We start from the raw sequence: 6652 nt of genomic DNA on the forward strand, positions 1-6652 counted from the left end.
ACTCTGTCTTGTTAAAAAAAAAAAAATACTCATTGCCTGTGGCTCAAGCAGCTAAGGTGCCAGCCACATATACATGAGCTGGCCAGGTTCAAATCCAGCCTGGGCCCACAAACAACAATGATGGCTGCAACAAAAAAATAGCTGGGCATTTGTGGTGGGCACCTGTAGTCCCAGCTACTTGGGAGGCAGAGGCAAGAGAATTGCTTGAGCCCAGGAGTTGGAGGTTGCTGTGAGCTGTGATGGCACTGCACTCTACCCAGGGTGAAAGCTTGAGGCTCAGTCTCAAAAAAAAAAAAAACCTGGATAATCCTCCATTGTCTCTATATTGGAGCAGACATTGATGTCTGTGTTGCTTATACCTCTTGGCTTTTGTGAATAATGCTGTGATTAATGTGAGTGAGGACATGTATCTTCCACATTCTGCAATGAGTATTTTGGATAAGTATCCAGATATGAGGTCGCTGGATTAAATAATAACTTTTAATTTTAGTTTTCTGAGAAAATTTCATACATTTTCATAGTGTCTGCAACATTTGTCCTCATCAACTCTTCAAAAGTTTCCAATTTCTCTATATCCTTAGCAGAAACTTTTAGTGTTCATTATGAGTATGATGTAATACTTCGTTGTGATTTTTCTTGGCATTTCTCAATAATTAGTACCTTAAGCATCCTTCCAAATGATCATTGGCGATTTATATATCTTGATTGAAAAATGTCAGTGCACTTTTTTGTCAATTTTTAAGTAAATATATTTGGGTTTTGCTGTTGTGTTTTGGAAGTTGTCTATATGTATTGTTTACATACATATATTTTCTGAGTATCAACTCCTATCATAAATCTAAATTACAAATATTTCCAGCCATTTCTAAGGTGGCATTTTTACTCTATTTAATGTTTTCTTAGATGGGTGAGGATGCCGAAATTTGATGTGCTTTAAGTATTTTTGTTGTTGTTGTTGTTGTTGCTTATGCATATGATGTCATGTTAAAGAAGATAGTGCCAAAATGAATGTCATGATCTATTCTTCTGTTAGTTCTTTGAAGACTTTTATTAGTTATATTTCTTATGTTGTACATATTTCATCTGTTTAAAATATTGTTTGTATTTGGTGCAAAAAATCACTACAACTTTGTTTTATTCATGTAGATATGCAGTTTCAACACTGTTTATTGAACATACTCCCTTTCGTGTGTGTATGTGTGTGTGTGTGTTCATGATCCCCTGATGGAAGATTATGTGATCATACACATAGGAATTTATTTGTGTCTCCCTATTCTCTTGCATCACCTACCTGTCTGTCTTTGTGACAATACCACATTGGTGTTTCTTTGTTGTAGCTTTGTGATACATTTGACATCAGGAAGTATGTTGTGCCTTTTTCTTTTATTTGAGGTAGTCCTGCTTTGTCACACCAACTAGAGTGCAGTGGCATCATCATAGCTCACTGCAATGTCAAACTCATGGCATAAAGCAATTCTCCTGTCTCAGCCTACAGAGTAGCTATGACCACAGGTATGCACCACCATGTCTGTAATTGTTTGTATATTTTTGTAGAGACGGAATCTAGCTCTTGCTTGGGCTTGAACTTCTGACATCAAGCAATTCTCCCAGAGTGCTGTGATTACAGGTGTGAGCCACCCCTGCCCTCAGTTCCTTGTTCTTTTTCAATAATATGTGACTAGTCATAGTTTCTAAACAAATTGTAGGAACTTTTAATAACTTGCAGAACATGGACTTTTGGGAGTTTGATAGTGGTTGACTGAATGTGTTCATCATTGTAGGAAGTGTAAATATCTTAACAGTATCAAATTATCTAAGCTTTGACCTAAAATTTTTTCAGGAGTGTGTTTAATTTCCACCCCCCCCCCCACCATATCCCTATTATTTTTCTGCTTTTTATTTCTGGATGAATTTCATTTTGGTCAGAAGAGATATATATAGCATATGATTTTAGTCATCTTAAATTTTATTAGATTTGTTATGTGTCTTGACAAAAGGCCCCTGTGTAACTGGAAATACTGTATATTTTGCGGCTTTTGGCTACAGAATTTGTTAGATCTAATTTGTATGTTCACATTTTCTATTTTGTTATTGATATTTTATTACATTTTTCAGTTGATCTTTAAAAGATGCATCTTTCGACTTGGTGCCTGTAGCTCAGCAGCTGGGGCACCAGGGACACACCCTGGAGTTGGCAAGTTCAAATCCAGCCTGGGCCTGCCAAACATCAATGACACCCACAACCAAAATATAACCAGACATTGTGGCGGGTACCAGCTACTTGGGAGGCTAAGGCAAGAGAATCGCTTAAGCCCAAGAGTTGGAGGTTGTTGTGAGCTGTTTTGCCGTGGTACTCTACCAAGTGAGACATAGTGAGACTTTGTCTCAAGAAACTCTCCCCAAAACAGATGCATCTTTCTTCATTTAGAAAGAAAGTTTGCTGAACATAGTATATATGCTTTGACATTTTTGTTCTTTGAGCACTGTGATTATATCACCCAATTCTTTTTTGGTTATGGAAGGTATGTGTTGATTAATCCACTAGTAATCCTACAAATGAGAAGAATGAATATGGCCAAGCCTTTAAACGGAATTCAAACCTTACTTCACACAAGAAAATTCATATTGGAGAGAAATCTAACAAATGTAAATAATGTGGCAAAGTTCTTAACTGGTCCTCAGCCCTTACTAATCATAGGAGAAATTATCCCAGAGTTAAATTTTCACAGAGTAAAGATTGCAGCAAAGCCTTATGCCAGAGTCACAGTTTTTGGTGCTTAATAGAGTTCATGATGAAGAGAAACACTACAAATATGAAGAATGTGAGAGGCTTTTATCTTGTGCTCAAATCTTTCTATACACAAAAATTTATATCAGAGAAAACCCAAACAAATGTGAAAAAGGTGGCAAATCCTCTAACCAGTACTCACGCCTTCCAGTACATAAAAGAATTCTAAAATTGTGAAGAGTGTGACAACATCTTTAAATATTTCTCATGCTTTTCTATTCATAATTCCTATAGGAGAAATACTCTACAAATGTCAATCATGTCTCAAAGCTTTTAAATTGTGTTTATCCTGTTAGGCAGGGCCAAGAAGAGACAGAGCACATGGTATTAGGAGACCTTTTCATGTAATAGGAGGAACAAATTGGCCACAAAGGGCTTCCAAGAAGAAAAAGATATCATTTCAAGAAGGTTTCCAAAGGCTGAACATATGTTTGATCTACAAAAATGAGTTTCCAAGGCAGAGCGTCCACAAAGTAAACATATGGCCAAGGCCATAAAAAGGGCATTTGGAGCATGCATACAAGTTATGTTGCCATTAGGGTCTCACGGAAAAGCAATGTCGCGGAGAATAAGCACGCTTATTGAAATTTTGTCTTAAATAAAGGTGACCATCTGCTCACTCAGGGAAAATGGCGAGCTTCTTTATTTGCATTTGGTTTCTAGAGGGAATTTTGTACATGCACACAATACAGCAATGACGTCATCGATCCAATTAAACGTTACATTGATCCATTTAAACATCATGTGACTACCTCGGGATTAGCTTAATCCACTCCACATACACCTTTTAACATAACCCTTTCAACATAACCCAATTTAATATACCTTAATGGAGAACATGTTGTTAGCCATTGGTTTCTTTGTTCTTATCTGATGAAGCCTGAGGCCAGGGAGGACCAAGGTAGATTGAGTACCTGCTCTTGCTGGCCTTACTATTTTGGAGGCTGTTACTTCGAATCTTTAAGCAAGGCATAAAGAAACTTCTTGGGCATACAGGAATTTGTGTGTAAGCCTTAATTCAGGGGTTTTTTACTGGAAGATTTTACAAGGAATTTTCAGGCTAGACTTCTCAAAAGCCTTTCACAAGCCCAGGTTTCAAATGTGCCATTAGATACCTGTATGCATTGGGTAAATTCCTGTTCTCTTGAGGTCCCTGAGCACATTTCCATTCCTGGACCCATCAGCAAGCCACCTTCATTACTTACCACAGATCAGGAAAGGTTACTGATGGGTATCTGGCCAGTTTTCCAAAGGGCTTTTTATTGGCCTTATAAAGTCAACCTTAATTCCTCAACACAGTCTGGACACCTCTGGAAATACTATTCCAGCCAAAGCCTTGGTTATGTTAGATCTGCAACTAACCTGGCCATATGGGATTCTGTCTCAGTTTCTCACAAGTATGCCTGCACAAAGTCTTTTCACTGCTCTCTCTCAAACAGCTTTTTTGGCCAGAGGCATATAGGCGTTTTGCCTATAAGTTAGGTGATAGTAGTTTCAAGTGACCCATCTTCATTAACATAGTAAAATCTACACACACCAATTCTATGACACTTTACAAATATCATGAAAATTTTCTGGAAATTGCCTTATAGGGATAGAAAATAGGATGACTCCTCATTCTAGAAATGTTCCCCCTTTCCAAAAAAAAAAAAAAAAAAATCAGTGGTTTGGTGCCTATTCTATGATTTCTGCTTTAGAGAAACATCTAATGAATGGTAAAAGGTGCGGTTTACCACTGTAGATTCATCCAATGGGATTGAAAACATGTACTTATTTTAAGTGAAATGATGCTTGAAATTCTATATTTTGAGATCAATTCTTAATGTGCTGAGAAATTGTAATATGTGAAAGCAGAATTTTAATGTTTCCTTTTCATATACTCTACTGTTTTAACAATTCCACAGGAGGCTAGAAAAATAATGGATTCAGCAATAGTATAAATTTCACTTTTCTAACTACAATTTCTGCAACTGGGTAGCTGCATTCTTTTCCTGTAGTTGATTTCATTGTATATTTGGTCCATATATTTCCTTGTTTAGTATTACTAAAATCATTTGAAATATTTCATCATCATTTCAGACATATGGCAATGTCTGAATGGTAAATGTCTATTTAATTTGCTAGGAACCAGAGATTAATATGCTAATGTTAATGTTTCCCCACAAATTATGCATGTGGACATGATGAATGTACTTTATGTGGTAAATAACAATTCATCCTTGTTTTTAACCATAAAATGTTTTCAGTGCGGCACCTGTGGCTCTGTGGGTAGGGCGCTAGCCCCATATACCAAGGGTGGAGTGTTTGAACCTGACCCCGGCCAAACGTAACAGAAAAATAGCCAGGCATTGTGGCAGGCACCTGTAGTCCCAGCTACTTGGGAGGCTGAGGCAAGAGAATTGCCTAAGCCCAGGAGTTGCAGGTTGCTGTGAGCTGTGATGCCGCAGCACTCTATCAAGGGTGATAGGCTGAGACTCTGTCTCTAAAAAAAGTAAATAAATAAAAAATTAAAAAAAAAAAGAAATGTTTTCATTAGTCCTGCATCATTTTTTACTCTTTGTGTTTGGCTATGCATTGTCAGGAGTTCCTAACATATTTTATTTGAATGGTGTCTCTCTCACATCTTGTAACCAAGCTGGTGCCTGTTCACACATTCAAGAATAGCTCTGTCATGTGTCTGATTTCATAATGTAGCCAGCTATAAAACAATCTCATATGGGATCCAGGGACCTCTCAGAAAAGAACTGAGCTGCCTCTAGTCTCAAGGACATATAAAGAATGAGAGGTGGATTTTCCCATTGGCCCATGCTGCTTGCAAGGGCCTACATAGAATTGCACACTCATTGCAAAGATGAAAGTAAATAGGACTGATGTTTGCTGTTACAATGTTCTCCCGATGCCATCAAGACAGCATCCAGGCTATTTCCTCAGTTGTGCCAATGTGAATGCGATCCCATCTTTCTGTCTACTGAGCATATATGTGGTCAGGGCTCCAAAGTAAACATTCAGGCACCAGGAAAAGATATTCTCAGGTTCCCAGTCAGACTTTTATAAATTTTCGCAAGATGCAGAGACTCAACCCTTTCAAGACCTCAGCCTTAGAAGAGAATCAGTTATAAATCTGGAAACTATTCAGACTCCCCAGCCTGCTTTCTAGTAAAAATGGAGTTGGACATGTACAGGCAGCACAGGCCACCACAGCGACACAGGACCTGATGCTGAGCATTGTTTTTCATCCACTCATGACAAGCTTAACCTGAACCCCATCACAGCCCACCCTTTCCAGCCACCTCTACCATCCAGACAAGTTCCACAACAGCCAATCAGAATTCTCTTGAGGAGATAAAACAAGGGGTAGTCAAGCCCCAAGTTCAGAACAGCTGCCACATCTCTCCCTCCTGTGAAATCTGTGCCTGCTACTCAGAGCCCTCATACCTCAGAGGACTCAGCACATGTCCCAGTAAGTGTCCCCTATGAGGACTTTCTGGTCTCTTCCTCTTCTGAGGAGAGTGCTCAGAATTGAGACGCTTTATGCTAGAAAGTACACAGCCTCCACTCTGACCTGACTTGGTTGACTGATGGACTGAGGCCCTGAGGTGGTGAAGGAGCTAAGGAAATTCACCCCAGAATATGGTATGCAGTGGCTCTGAACCCATGGGTCATGACCCCTTTGTTCAATCGGTAACAATGCAGACATTAGGAAGGTTGAAAATCACTAGAGAAAGAATATTTCAGTATAAAGAATATTTTGAATTAAAGCCCATTCATATAGCTCGGCACCTGTGGCTCAAGTGGCTAAGGCGCCAGCCACATACACCTAAGATGGCAGGTTAGAATCCAGCCCAGGCCTGCCAAACAAGAATG

This window comes from Otolemur garnettii, unplaced genomic scaffold (genome assembly GCF_000181295.1).
Source record: "Otolemur garnettii isolate 467f Iridium unplaced genomic scaffold, OtoGar3 scaffold00305, whole genome shotgun sequence".
Taxonomy (NCBI): Eukaryota; Metazoa; Chordata; class Mammalia; order Primates; family Galagidae; genus Otolemur; species Otolemur garnettii.